The sequence below is a fragment of the Vombatus ursinus genome, unplaced genomic scaffold (genome assembly GCF_900497805.2).
Source record: "Vombatus ursinus unplaced genomic scaffold, bare-nosed wombat genome assembly UNPS02014784.1, whole genome shotgun sequence".
NCBI classification, from domain to species: Eukaryota; Metazoa; Chordata; class Mammalia; order Diprotodontia; family Vombatidae; genus Vombatus; species Vombatus ursinus.
Window position 1 is genome coordinate 22579507 of NW_020954562.1, and position 14739 is coordinate 22594245.

Genomic DNA, 14739 nt, shown 5'->3' on the forward strand with positions numbered 1-14739 from the left:
CACTCTCCCCTTTGTGGAGAAAATGCTTTATTATGTATTAATATTGTTTGAACCTAGCTTTTTGTGGGAACAATTAGGTGATGTAGTGGATAGAGTGCTGATTCTGGAGTCTGGAAGACTTGAGTTCAAATCTGGCCTTAGACACTTACTAATGACCCTTGGCTAGTCATATAATCCTGTTTGCCTCAGTTTCCTCATATATAAAGTGAGCTGGAGAAGGAAATGGTAAACCACTCCAGTTACTTTGCCAAGAGCATCCCAAGATGAGCTCAGGAAGAATCAGACACAACTGAGCAGCAATAACAAAGCATTTGTGACTAGAATTGGTCAATCTAAAGCTCACTAGAGATAATGTAGGTCATGCTGACCTCAGAAACCCTGTCGGAAAGTCAGAGATTACTGTGAGGAATGTTTAGATCTCACCTATGCCTTGTTTTGGGTCCATCCAACCAGGTCTTAAATCCACCCACAAAGCTTGTATTTTGGGTTCCTCAATAGCTTGTGTTTGAGTTTCTTCCAAATTTTATTGAATGCTTATACTTACCTTCATATATACATATATATATGTATATGTGTATGTATGTATGCATATATATGTATATGTGTATGTATGTATGTGTATGTATATGTGTGTATGTGTACATGTATGTATATATGAGAGAGATCTCTATCTATGTGTGTATGTATATGTATGTATATATGTATGTAGGTATGTATCGAGTATCCCTAAATGGAAACTGCTTTTTTTTTAAACTACCTTATTGCCTATTTCTGGCCACCCAAATTCTTGTCCTTATTCCTTTGTTTCAACTCTATACCATATAAAACTCACAGAGACACCAGAAGGGAAACATACTTTTTCCAGCTTTTTCTCCTCTGCCAAATAATTTAATGAAATTCTTTCTAAAACTTTTTCACGTTTTGTGACTTGTTCTTGACTGACAACTTGTACACATAGGGTTCCTGGGGAAAGTGTATTACATCTTAGAGAACACATAGGGCCAAAGGATAAAATCACAGATCTTAATCACTAAAAATGCTTTTCTTCTTTCACAGAGTCCTTGAGAAGTTCCTTTTGGTTGTCACCCTCTGCTGTGCTCTGAGGTTCAGTGGCCTTGTAGAGTCTTAATACTTGCATGACCTCAGCATGTTGAGATCTTCATCAGTGCTTCTCTCAGCTTACTATTGCTGATTACTATTACTATGTTGCCATCAGTTCCTGTTGCTCCAGAGATACTGCTAATGATAATCAACTAGAATTCCAGATTTATTTTTTTTTTAGTTTTTGAATTTTTTAAGATTAATAACTTGTCAGTCTGGGGGGAAGGATGGAGGGAGAAATATGATTTTCCCCTTGTAAGAACAATTCCTTCCACAGACACTCAATTGTCCAGCTGATGTGATGATATGCCTCTCAGATTACATGCTGCTTTATTTGTAGGGTGTGACAGATTCTCGAGTTAATTCAAAAATATTTCCTGTATGGTGTTGTCTTTCATCCAATGATCAAAGCTTTTATCTCCTTCCAAAACAAATAAAGGCATGTTCATTTGTCATATGTTTTATTGATTGAGTGATACAGTTGAGAAGTTTCAGACTTTTGTGCTTCCATTAATTAGAGTTGGGCTGGAAAACCCAGCTTTTACATATTCATTTATGACAGTTTATTTAGTTGTTACCCAGTTGATGTGCCAGTTATTTGTTACAATAAAAGTGCCACTATGAATATTTTATTGTATAGGAGACTTTTTCTTACTTTTTTTCAAAGTCACTTTGAATATGTATTCTTTAGAAATTCACAGTGCTATCCCTGTTGACATAATGTATTGTGGTCAAACAGATAAACTGATTTACTGAGTTTATGCAGAGGGCTTCTTCTCTGACTTCTTTTCTGCTGCACTTTTCTTTACCCCAAAGTTGTTGAGTTATTTTATTTTTTTAATTTTATTTATTTATTTTTTCTTTTTTTCCTGCCACAGTTTTTGTTTGTTTGTTTGTTTGTTTGTTTTTTGCTACTGGAGTCTTTTTTCCCCCAAGTTTCTGTTTTTTGCTGAAAGTTTCTTCTGCCCTGTGACAATTGTTGCACCTATAAGCTTTTTAACTACAGGCTTCTTCCTCTTTCTTGTGTATTTCTTTCCTTTACTCAATAATCTTTTTTAGTGCTTTTTTATTTTCTGATTCTGAGCCTGGCATAGAATTCTATTTTGATGCATTGTCCTAGCATATGGGTACAATTTCACCATGAGCTCAAGTTCTTCTGTGGGTTTTTCTTAAGTACTAGTCACATCTTTTTGCATGGTGCATAGAGGGCCCTCTGGATCTCTGGGCTTCTCAAAATCTTAGCAAGGTCTGTCTTGGTCACCTTGTGAATTGGAAGATTATAGCAGCAGGCCTGCACCATGTATGACACAGGCCATCTAACTTACAGAAGGCATTTTCAGTCAAAATATAGAAATATCTTATGTGCTTTCTAGGAGAAAGTCTCAAAGGGTTTGATTTGCTTACATTAAGTGGCGAAATAATATTAATGTTTTGAACTCCTTGATGACACTATTGTCATAATTGCAGATGATACAAAGTCTCCATATGTTATGACAATAGTTCCTCATTTTACCCTTACCAGCTCTCACATGCTGAGGATATTGTTAATGTCCTTCCACACTTCTACCTTCTTGAGCTTATATATCTCAACTTTATCTTCCCATGAAAGGAAATTCTAGAACTTCTTAAATTTAATGACCTTTTGACATGACCGGTGTCAGTAGGGCAGAGGCTGCTAATGCAGAACAGATGACATATATTCTTCTTTACATTACGTTCAATCTATGATGCCAGTGGTGACAAGTCTTGCTGGTGGCAAACATATGACCTCCTTGGTAAATGTTTCCAAAAGCACCCTGGACAGAGAGAGTATCATTCCACATAGAACGTCAGGAATTCATGCAATAGTTCTACCAGTTCCTAAAGACTCAGAACTTTATTCATTGACAATGTGAAGTTGTCTGACGCTTTTCTGTAAGATGATATGAATAAAGTTGACAATATCTGCATGATTTGAAGTCTTAAACACAGCAAGCAGGGTAATATTTTTGGCAGATATTTCTCTTTGTTCAGAGTACATAGAGATCAAGAGACGTACCTTGGCAGGCACTAGAAAGGATGAGCCATTCTCCCACAGGAGACTGTGGGAATTTTTTTAACTTTTTAAGCATAATTTAAGATTGCTTTACAAAAGAATTGGACCAATTAATCATCCATCCACCACCAGTGTGTTTATATATTTACTTTTTTCTAGCTTTTCCAACATTAATTGTTCCCATCTTTTATCATTTTTGCCAAATTGTAAATTATGAATTGAAGTCTTCAGGATGATTTGATTCACATTTCTATTGTTAGTGATTTGAGCATTATTTAATATAGTTGCTAATACTTTGGGTACGTCTTTTTAATCAGTACAAGTTCTTTGAGGGTAGGGGTCATGACTTACTCAATTGTAATTTTTCCTGCATATATAGCATGATGTATTTTACATAGCAGGAGCTTAATGAATGCTGATTATATGGAAGTATGGTTTTTATTTTAGGTACGAAAGGTGACTTGTTTAAGCATAGGGTGTTTCCATCCACGCTCTAGGCAACAGTACTGGACTTGAATTCCAAAGAATTAGATCCATATTATGGACATCCCACTTATTCATCTTTAATACCATGAACAAATCATCTCACTTTTCTCTGTCTTAGTTTCCTCCTCTGCATGATATTGTTAATAATAATAGTAATAATAATAATAAATATATACTACCTACCTCAAATGTATATTGTAAGGCAGTCTTTAATCATAAGCCTTTATCTAAATGTGAATTATTACTAAGATGGAATGTTTAATGAATGTCAGACTCTATTTACTATTTCAGCTACAGTATGTTTCACATCTAGATATATAAACTTTTGAATGGATTTCTGTGGGAATATGTTCTGTAGAAATAAAAATTAGGATGTTCAATTAGTGCCTGTGGAATTCTGGCAATCACTGAGAAAGGTGACTTTAATGTTGTATCCTGATCTGTACATTTGTTCCAAAAATCTTGCCAAATCCATGTACTCATTGATATTCTTTGTATGTGGTTTAGCACAATTTTACTATGTAGAAAATTGTATTTAAAACACCATATTAATTCAATTTGATAATGAACATTTAACAATCATCTACAATATTCAATGTAATTAATCCTTGATAGATTTGGGCAAAAAGAGAAGAACTTGTTTCATGAGTAGTAAGACAGTTGTGCAAAAACAACAATAGGAATTACTCATGGCAGCTCTTTAAAGCTACAAGTGCTTTGCCCACACATCCCCAACAGCTCTCCTCATCACTCAGCTAGTGTGCTCTCAGTGAGTGCAAGTCACTCTTAATATACCCCCAAGCAAAATATAAAAAGGATGACAAATCTGCTGCATGAAAGCACCAGATGAATTCCAAAGTTTGGATTTATTGCACTATTATTCCTTAATATTACTATGGTTAATTAGAATATACATTGGTGTTTATGTGTTTATCTGTATGTATGTATGTATGTTTGTATGAGCAGAAAGAAGAGGGGAAAAGAGAAAGTAAGTAAAAAGGAAGGACTCTTAAATGGGTCATACTAAGCATCTTTTGCTGTAAATATTTTCTTGGTCATAAAATTTGTGACAATCTCACTCTCAAAAATAGTAAAGCAAGATGTATGATTCCTAATATTTAAGATAACAAATCAAATTGAACACTGAAATTGTCACCTCTAAGACAACTATGTTTTATTTTCCAAAGGATTAGAGGAAAGCTTCTTGTTGGGAAGATTTTCTGTTGAGGGCTTATGAAAGTATAACCTCTGCTATCTGATTTCTGACTGAAGGGCTCAACTCAAAATGCTCTTTCCACAGTCACCAGTGATCTGGATGCCAAATCTGATTGTCATTTTGTTAGTCCTTCTTGAATTGTCTTTAACATTTTTATGCAGATTAATCCCCAATCTATCTACACACAATCTCTCTCCTTAGCTCCAGGCCTGAATCACCCAGTCCTTCGGGACATTTCCGATTTGATATATCGTAGACATTTTAAACTCAATGAATCCAAAGTGAACTCATGATTTCCTCCCCTCCAAACAACCACTCATGTGAACTTTCCTATTTCTCCCAAGGTTACCATTATCCTACTAGGTTCCTGGGTTCACAATCTTGGTATCATCTTCAACTCCTTACTCTTCCTTATCCTAAAAAGCCAGTCAGTTGCCAAATCTTGATATTCCTATCATTACAATGTATTTCCATCTTTACTCTTCTCATTACTCCTACCACCTTAGATTAGGTCCTCAACTGTTACCTAGACTATTGCAAAGGTGTCCTAATTGTGTTTCCTACCTCATGCCTTTTTTTCCCTAATCCATCTTTTATACAGCTGCCAAAGTGAATTCCTGAAGGTAAGGTTTACTAAGAAATAATCTCCAGGGACTCACTTTTACCTTGAGGATAAAATATAAACTCTTTTCATTGGCTTTTAAAAACCTTAAAAACTTCATCCCTGCCAACTTCCCTGTATCATTATACCTTATTCCCTTTCCTGTCCTACATGGTCTAATCAAACCAGACTTCTTGTTGTTCTATACAAATAATTCTCTATCTACCATTTTCCTGTCTTTGTATCAGCTGTCACTCTCCCACTTGGAAGTTTCTCTCTTTTCATCTCTGTTTCATAGAATATCTTACTTCCTTCAACACAGATTAAACATTACTTTCTAAATGAAACCTTATATAACCAACATTCTCCCCAATGCTCCTGTACTCCCTTTTTAAATTACTTTATGTTATATTTTTAAAAAAATTATTCCACTTGTACTTGTAAATATTGTCCTTAATATAGTATAAGTTCCTTAAGAATAAAAACTGTTCCACTTTTTTTTACTTTACCTCCATAGTATCTGGTATATAGTGAGTGAGTTATAAACATTCGTTCATTTGCTCATTAATGCCAAGAAATGAGAAGGTATTCATAGGTTTTGATCTGCTCTATATACTAAGTATTCAAGCCTAGAGATCATGGATCCATTGATATATTAAATGACACTTGTAAGATAGGAGAAAAAAATTGGCATCTCTACTTTAACACTTGGACCCTGGTCTTGGCACAAGACTTATAGCAAATGAATGAATTACCTGACAGGAGTATTTCCTGTATCCCTGATACTTGCATCTTACTCTTAAAGATATGTCTGCATTTTGGCTGTATGAATACCTGGCAACCAGGCAAACATTTCCCCAAATTCTATCTTGCCTAGCTCTAGAGTAAATGGCAATGAAAGGTACCTTTTTTTTAAAAAGATGATTATAAAGCAGAGTGAATTAACATTTAGGGGAATTCCTTACCCTATGATTTTTCTTTTCAATTATTTTTGAAGTGACAAAGGCTTACCAAGCACTGGGGGAAGGGATGGGGAAATCTCTACTCTGATACATTATTTTGCCATGCAATCTTAGAACAAACTCAGTTTTTACTTGACTACTTTAGTGATGTGTTCATTTAACTTTAAGATGCACTCAAATCAAACAAGCATCTAAACAGTAGTAAAATTCCACTATGAAAAATGAATTTCCTGCCTGAATAAATGAGGCAGCTGTGAGACTCTGAAGGGAACATATGTCCTTAGATCACTGATGACTGCTGTCTGTGGAATGCTGATTCCTTGGAGTCACAATAAATTCACCCAGTGCCAACTATTGCACCATCACCATGTGGGCCTCCTGCAGCTTTACTATTTCTTTATTATGGAATATGGTTACCAAGTTTCTTTTTTAAAGCAAAATGCATCATCAAAGCAAACCAAGTCAAACAGGAGTAGGAAGAAAAGCACTTTAATTCTTTAGTGCTTTTTAATATAACAAGCTCAATCTTTGATCACTTCTCATTTGATCGAAAAGTACTTTGATATTATTTGAGGTTCTGTATTGCTGCAGCTGACATCAGATGCAAAGCAAAGCTCATCCTATCACTTTCACTACTTTCTGAATGGGTTTGCTTTTAGATAAGCATGAACAAGTCTGAGGTATGCATGTGTGTGTCTCTACTTGTGTGCATACAAATACACACCACACATAAATATATTCATTTATAGCTATTTATGCTCACAAAAGAAATGTAGAGGACTTGACTGAGAGCTAGAATTGTAGTCAGGAAGACCCAGTTTCAAATCCTGCCCCTGATACTTACTAGCTGTATGAACATTGATTGGTCAATTAATATCTTTGTTCCTCAAGGAACTCCGTAGATATGTTACCATTTACCCTGATGAAAGAAGTTCTAACATCATATTTTTTTGTATCATGAAGAATCCTCAAGATAACTTCATGTTTTGACTGTTTCTCTGGATGTGAACATATACAGAAATGCCAGGTTGCAGAAAACTACATGGAGTACAGTAAGAAGTGTATGCATAGAATATGCATATATTTATGAGGTAATGAGCAGGATGAAAACATCCATCCCACATGCCATTGACCAACTATGGGAATGATATGATAATAGCACTTAACTCAAAAGCCTATTGTGGAAATCAACCATTCATAAAACTCTTTGCAAATCTTAAAGAGGCATATAAATGCTAGTTATCATTATTCTATTGCTGTTGTCATTGTTTTTATTCCATCTAAAATATTTTATTTTCTTTCATCCCACACTCAGTGAGACTGGTCTCTCTCCGGATAAAATGGCATCCTTATCCAGTCCTTATCCATCCTTACCCTATCCAGTATTGGTTGTACTTGCACCCATACTCCCTGATTCAACTGGTTGTGATAAGAGAGTTAGAATACTGGCAGAAGAAATTGCTGAGCCATCTTTGAAAGACTGGCCTGGAGAAGGTCAAATATTGTCCTGATTTTTGATAAAGGGAAGGGAATGAGAATGCAAAATTTAGGCTATTGAAATTGACATCAGCTCCCAAAGCACATGCTGGTGAATATCTGGCAAAGGAGGTGTTTATCATAAAGTCAGAATGTGTTTGTGAAGAACAGATAAGGTCAGACTCTACTCATTTTCTTTTTTCTTTTTGATAGTGTTACAAGATTGATAGATCAGGGGATTTCCATAGATAATATTTACCTAGATTTTAGCAAAGAAAAAACAACTCTCTATCCTGAAGTTACTTAAAGTTCAGCCTCAAGTAACAGTCATTCATGGTTGGATTTGAACTTGGAAGGTAGACTACAGCTTTGTACTCGAGGAACTGCCCTTGGGTTTATACTGTTTAACATTTCTATCGATGTCTTGGATAAAAAATCAACAAGAAGATGTATTGCATGCTTATTAAATTTGAAGATGACACAGAGATCGAATATGTAGCTAACACAAAAATTCCTTAACCAGGCAGAGTTAAGCCAGATCTGATAAGAAATTTAATAAGGATACAAATATATAACTTCCAAGAGTAAGGAGTTTCAGATTCACCTGAGTAGTACTGTGTTCAGGCCCAATTGGTCACCAGGCCTCATGGATTCTATCTTCATGACATCTCTGGCATCTGATTCCTTCTCTTCTAACATAGATACCACCCTAGTTCAAATCCTCATCACTTCTCATCTAACTTATTATCATAGTTTTCCAATTGGCCACCTTCCACAAATCTCTTTCCTCTCCAAATCATCATCCACACTGCTACCAAAGTGGTATGCCTAAAGCACAGATTTGACCATCTCTCTCTTGTGCTTATTCTAGGATCTCATGTAAGTTCCTTTCTTCAATATTTAAAACCCTTTACAACCTTTCTCAAATCTATCTGTCCTAACTTATTAGATATTATTCCATTCACACACATTATGGTACCTTCAAACTATCCTCTTTATATTTTTCATGTTTGAATTGCATATCCTACCTCCATGTTTTTTGCACAAGCTGTCCCTCTTGACTGGATGACACTCCTTTCTTACTTTTATCATTTAATATTCCTAGTTTCTTTCAAAACTCAGGTCAAAAGCCATGTCATACAGAAGGTTTTTTTTTAATTGTCCCACCTGTTAGCACCTTCCTCTCCTATTTGCTGCAAATAAATAAATGAAAAAAAATAATAATCATCTTGTATCTATTTTGTATAGATTTTGAATATAATTATATGTATACATCTTCTTCCCTCCCCTCTCCTAAAATAGAATTCAAACTCCTTAAGAACCGTAATTGTTTTATTTTTGTCTTATATCTTCAGTGTCCAGCATAGTACCCAAAACCTAGAAGGTGCTTCATAAAGGCATGTTGGTCAGTTCATTAATCTAGTTCTATATGACACATTTTAAGAAGTTGATAAGCTGGGGCATGACCTGAGCATTGCAATCAAGATGTTGAAGGGCTATAAGATCATGCCATATTAGGAATACTTAAAACAACAGTGGCTATTTAGCCTATTGAAGAGTAGACATGTTAGCTATGTTCATTTATTTGAAAAACTATCTCATGGGAAGGTGATTACCATGAAAGCTAAAGAAATGTTTCTATCACCCTTTTCCCCTAGTCCTTGTTACATCTTAGTATATTATGTTCCCTTTGATTTATTTTCTTTTTAGGAATATATTCCCAGCACTTAGCACAGTGCTTTTCACATAGTAAGAACCTAATAAATGCTTCTTAACTGACTGATACTTCTTCTTTTTCGTAGCTTCCAAGAAAATATGTTGGACTTGCACAGCTTTCACAGGCTTTCTTAAAATAATAACACTCTTTTTTTTTCACTTTAAGTTTCCTACTAAAAGAAACTCATCATTTGAATAGATTTAGAAATCTGCACAGATTGTAAGTAAGACATCAAAGACAAACATAAACAAATTATTAAGCAAAAATAGAGGAGAGCTAGTTTCAACTTAATGACAAAGTGTCAAATCACTAAAACAGTACATAATTGTAATAAAATATACAAGGAGTAACCAACTGAATAGAGGACAACATACATTGAAGACAGAGAGATATAAGATTGGGGGTGAAACAAGGATGTCCATTATCACCACTGTTGTTCAATATCATACTGGAAACATTAGCTTTAGCAATAAGAGAAGAAAAAGAAATTGAAGTTATTAGAAGAGGCAAAGAAGAAACAAGGCTATCACTCTTTGCAGATGATGTGGTGATATACTTAGACAATCCTAGAGAATCAAGTAAAAAACTACTTGAAATAATAAACAACTTTAGTAAAATTGCAGGCTATAAAATAAACCCACATAAATCATTGGCATTTCTATATATTACCAACAAAGCCCAACAGCAAAAAATAGAAAGAGAAATTCCATTTTTTTTAGGCAATTGAGGTTAAGTGACTTGTCCAGGGTCACATAGCTAGTAAGTGTCAAATGTTTGGTCTGAGGCCAGATTTGAACTCAGGTCCTCCTGACTTCAGGGCCACTGCACCACCTAACTGTCCCAGAGAAATTCCATTTAGAGTTACTGTAGACATTATAAATTTTTTAGGAGTCTACCTACTGAAACAAACCCAGGAACTATATGAACACAATTACAAAACACTTTTCATAAAAATAAAGTCAGATCTAAATAATTGGAAAATCATCAGTTGCTCATGGGTAGACCAAGCCAATATAATAAAAATGACCATTCTACTTAATTTACTTATTCAGTGCCATACCAATCAAACTACCAAAAATTATTTTATAGAGTTAGAAAAAATAATAACAAGATTCACTTGGAATAACAAAAGGTCCAGAATATCAAGGGAACTAATGAAAAGAAATGCAGGGGAAGGTGGCCTAGTTGTTCCAGATCTTAAATTGTATTATAAAGCAGCAATCATCAAAACTACTTGGTACTGGCTAAGAAATAGAGTGGTAGGGGCAGCTAGGTGGCAGCTAGTGGATAAAGCACCTGCCCTGAAGTCAGGAGGACCTGAGCTCAAATCTGACCTCAGATCAAACACTTGACACTTACTAGCTGTGTGACCCTGGGCAAATCACTTAACCCCAATTGCCTAAAAAAAATAGAGTGGTGGATCAGTGGAATAGGTTAGATACTCAAGAAATAGTAGTCAATGACTATAGTTATCTACTATTTGTAAACCCAAAGACCCCAGCTTCTGGGTTAAGAGCATACTATTTGACAAAAAGTGCTGGGAAAACTGAAAAGAGTATGGCAGAAACTAGACATAGACCAAAATCTCATACCATATTCCAAAATAAAGTCAAAATGGGTTCATGATTTAGATATAAAGGTTGATACTATAAGCAAACTGGGAGAGCAAGAAATAGTTTGCCTGTCAGATCTATGGAGGACAGAAGAATTCATGACCAAACAGGAGATAGAGAACACTATGAAATGAGAAATGGATAACTTTGACTACATTAAATTGAAAAGTTTTTCCACAAAGTCAATGCAACCAAGATTAGAAGGAAAGTAGAAAATTGGGAAAGAATTTTTACAACCAGTGTCTCTGATAAAGGCCTCATTTCTAAAATATATAGAGAATTAAGTCAAATTTATAAGAATACAAGTCATTCCCCAATTGATAAATGGTCAAAGGATATGAGTAGGCAGTTTTCAGATGAAGAAATTAAAGCCATCTATAGTCATATGAAAAAATGTTCTAAATCACTATTGATTAGAGAAATGAAAATCAAAACAACTCTAAGGTACCACATCACACCTATCAGATTGGCCAATGTGACAAAACAGGAAAATGATAAATGTTGGAGAAGATGTGGGAAAATTGGAACACATGCATTGTTGGTGGAGTTGTGAACTGACCCAACCATTTTGGAGAGAAATTTGGAACTATGCCCAACGGGCTATAAAAATGTGCATCCCCTTTGACCCAGCAATAGCACTTCTAGGGCTGTATCCCAAAGAGATCATACAAATGGGAGAAGAACCCACATGTACAAAAGTATTTATAGCACCTCTTTTTGTGATGGCAAAGAATCAGAAATTGAGAAGATGCCCATCAACTGGGGAAAGGTTGAACAAGCTATGGTGTATGAATGTAATGGAATACTATTGTGCTATAAGAAATGATGAGCAGTCAGACTTCAGAACTTGGAAAGACTTGTATGGACTTATGCTAAGTGAAGTGAGCACAACCAGGAGAACATTGTACACAATAACAACCACGTTGTATGATGACTAACTTTGATAGACTTAGCCCTTCTCAACAATGCAAGGATCTAAGACATCTCCAGAAGTCTCATGATAGAAAGTGCTATCCACATCCAAAGGAAGAACTATGAAGTCTGAATGCAGATTGAAGCAGACTATTTGTTATTTTTTCTTCTGTTTTGTTTTGTTGTCTCTTTCTTATAATTCCTCCTATTGATTCTAATTCTTCCTTACAACATCACTAATGCGAAAATATGTTTAATAGGAATGTATATGTATAGCCTATATCAGATTCCATGCTATCTTGAGGAGGGAGGTGGGGAGAGAGGGGGAGAAAAATTTGAAACTCATAAGCATATGGAAGTGATTGTTGATAAATCAAAATACATTAACAAAAAAAGATAGAGAGATGAAAGAATATTTTTGTTCTTTCTATGTGCCCAACACTGTGATAAATACCAAAGGAATTCTGAAATTTGTTGAAATTTAGGATCCTTCTTTCCTCAGCGTATTAATCACTCCTTAGAAATTCTAGGAGATTAGAAGATGAAAACGTAAGGTCTTTTTCTAAAGGTGTTATCCCTTAAGAGTACTGATGGATGAGCCCCATAGTCATACTGTCAAATAGTATCCTTGATGATCTGTTCTGGGGCTATCTATTATCGGCAACTCTCACCCAGTAATTTCACCAACTACTATCACTTCCCTGGATCCCTAGCTCCACATGAAAGGTACTTACTGCTTTAGCCTCTGTTTAGGCTTTCCTTTCTCCTGGATATAAGGGTAGGGCATGTCTACTTTGCTCCAGTTCCAATAAGGTTGACCCAGAGGGAGATAAACAGACAAAGGCACACACTCAAAATTGCATAAAAGACAATTAAGGAAGACATCATAGGCACTAAAAGGGTGTAATTTCCAGAAGTACATGCAAATAGAGGATTGTAGGACCATAAAATAATATATTTGCGCCTACAAGTGTCCTTAAAGACCATAGAGTTCACTCCCTATCCATTTTTTTTTTTTGCGTAAGGTAACTGAGGCAAAGAGAGGTTAAGTGATTTGCTTAGGGACATGAAACTTCTGAATGTCTGTGCCTGGATTTAAACTCATGTCCTCCTGGCACTAGAACTACTATCTTATTCACTTAACCATGCAACTTCTTCTGGCTGTTGAATATAACATAGAATTTCTGCTTAAATTAACTTTTCAAATAGCCTTTTTGAGAGAGCTGAGGCAGGAACCTAATCAGATCATCAGGGTCAGAGAAATCCCTGCAGTCGATTAATAGACACCACACAGATTTCCTCTAGTGGTGGGAACAACCGATAAGACCATGCCTCTAGCTGTATTGCATGGATTCCTATCTTCTTTTCCAGCTTACCTGCTGTGTTCCTGGACATGCATTCTCATTCTCTCTCTGTCTCCCTTCCCCTTTCCTCCCCTCTGGTACCTCTTTGTGTGATTTTACTTATTAAGCACTTCATGCCTACATTCTGGACCCTCAGGGTGTTTCTTTTCCTTTTTGCCAGGTGCAATAACTTGAACTGGAATAATTAACTTAAACTGCTGACAAAGGAACACAATGATTGTTTTAGGTGAGGACACTAGAATTGTTCAAAACTATGCCCTAGTGATAGTAAGATTTAATGCATCTACCTAAGTACTTAACATAATACTACAGGACAAATTAAACTATTTCTTTAGGTATGTGGAAGATGAGTATGAAGGCTATTTAAACTTAAAATTGGCAATATAATTCAGAGACTCAGACACATTAATTCTTTGAAACATGAGACCATTTTAATGAGCTGTGGCAAATGATGACCAAAACTTTCCAGTCCCATTTGATTTAGCCTTGTGTCCATTTATAGGCACAACCTTATACACTGGCCATTATGTGGCACAATAATCTCTACTTTTGTTACATTCTATTTGCAGAGAAAGTTGAAGGAATCATTCAAGGTCACAGAATAAACCAGCAAGGGAGCTGGGACACGATCTAGCTTGCCTGATTTGTAGTTCCATGTCTTATTAAACCACCTTGCTTCTAGCTATGATAAAAGGGTTTTTTTAAAATGTCAAATTTATTATATCTTTTTTGGCATTCATTTAAAAATTGAATTCCAAATTATCTCCTTCCCTCTTACCACTTCCCCATCCATTGTGAAGGCAAGAAATGTGATATCAATTATACATGTGAAATGACACAAAATATATTTCCATATTAGCCATGTTGCAAAAAAAGCGAGAAAAATAAAGTGGAAAAAATATGCTTCAATCCACATTCATACATCATAATTTCTTTTTTTCTGGATACATATACCATTTTTCACCTTGCCTTTTAGAATCATCATGTATTATTGTACTCATCTGGGCATCTAGGTGGTGTAGTAGTTAGAGTGCCAGTCCTGGAGTCAGAAAGGGCTGCTATAAATATTTTTGTACACAGAGATCCTTTTCCTTTGATGTCTTTGGGATACAGACCTCGTAGTGGTATTGCTGGGTCAAAGGGTATGCACAATTTTATAGCCATTTGGCCAGAGTTTCAAATTGATCTCCAGAATGATTAGGTCAGTCCACAACTCCACCAACAGTGCATCAGTGTCCCAATTTTTCCACACCCCC

General features: G+C 35.5%; 1 pseudogene; it reads right to left on the bottom strand.

Annotated features, from left to right (window-relative positions):
* Positions 1–2156: 2156 nt before the first annotated feature.
* Positions 2157–14739, bottom strand: part of LOC114046509 — a 34519-nt pseudogene continuing 21936 nt past the window's right edge.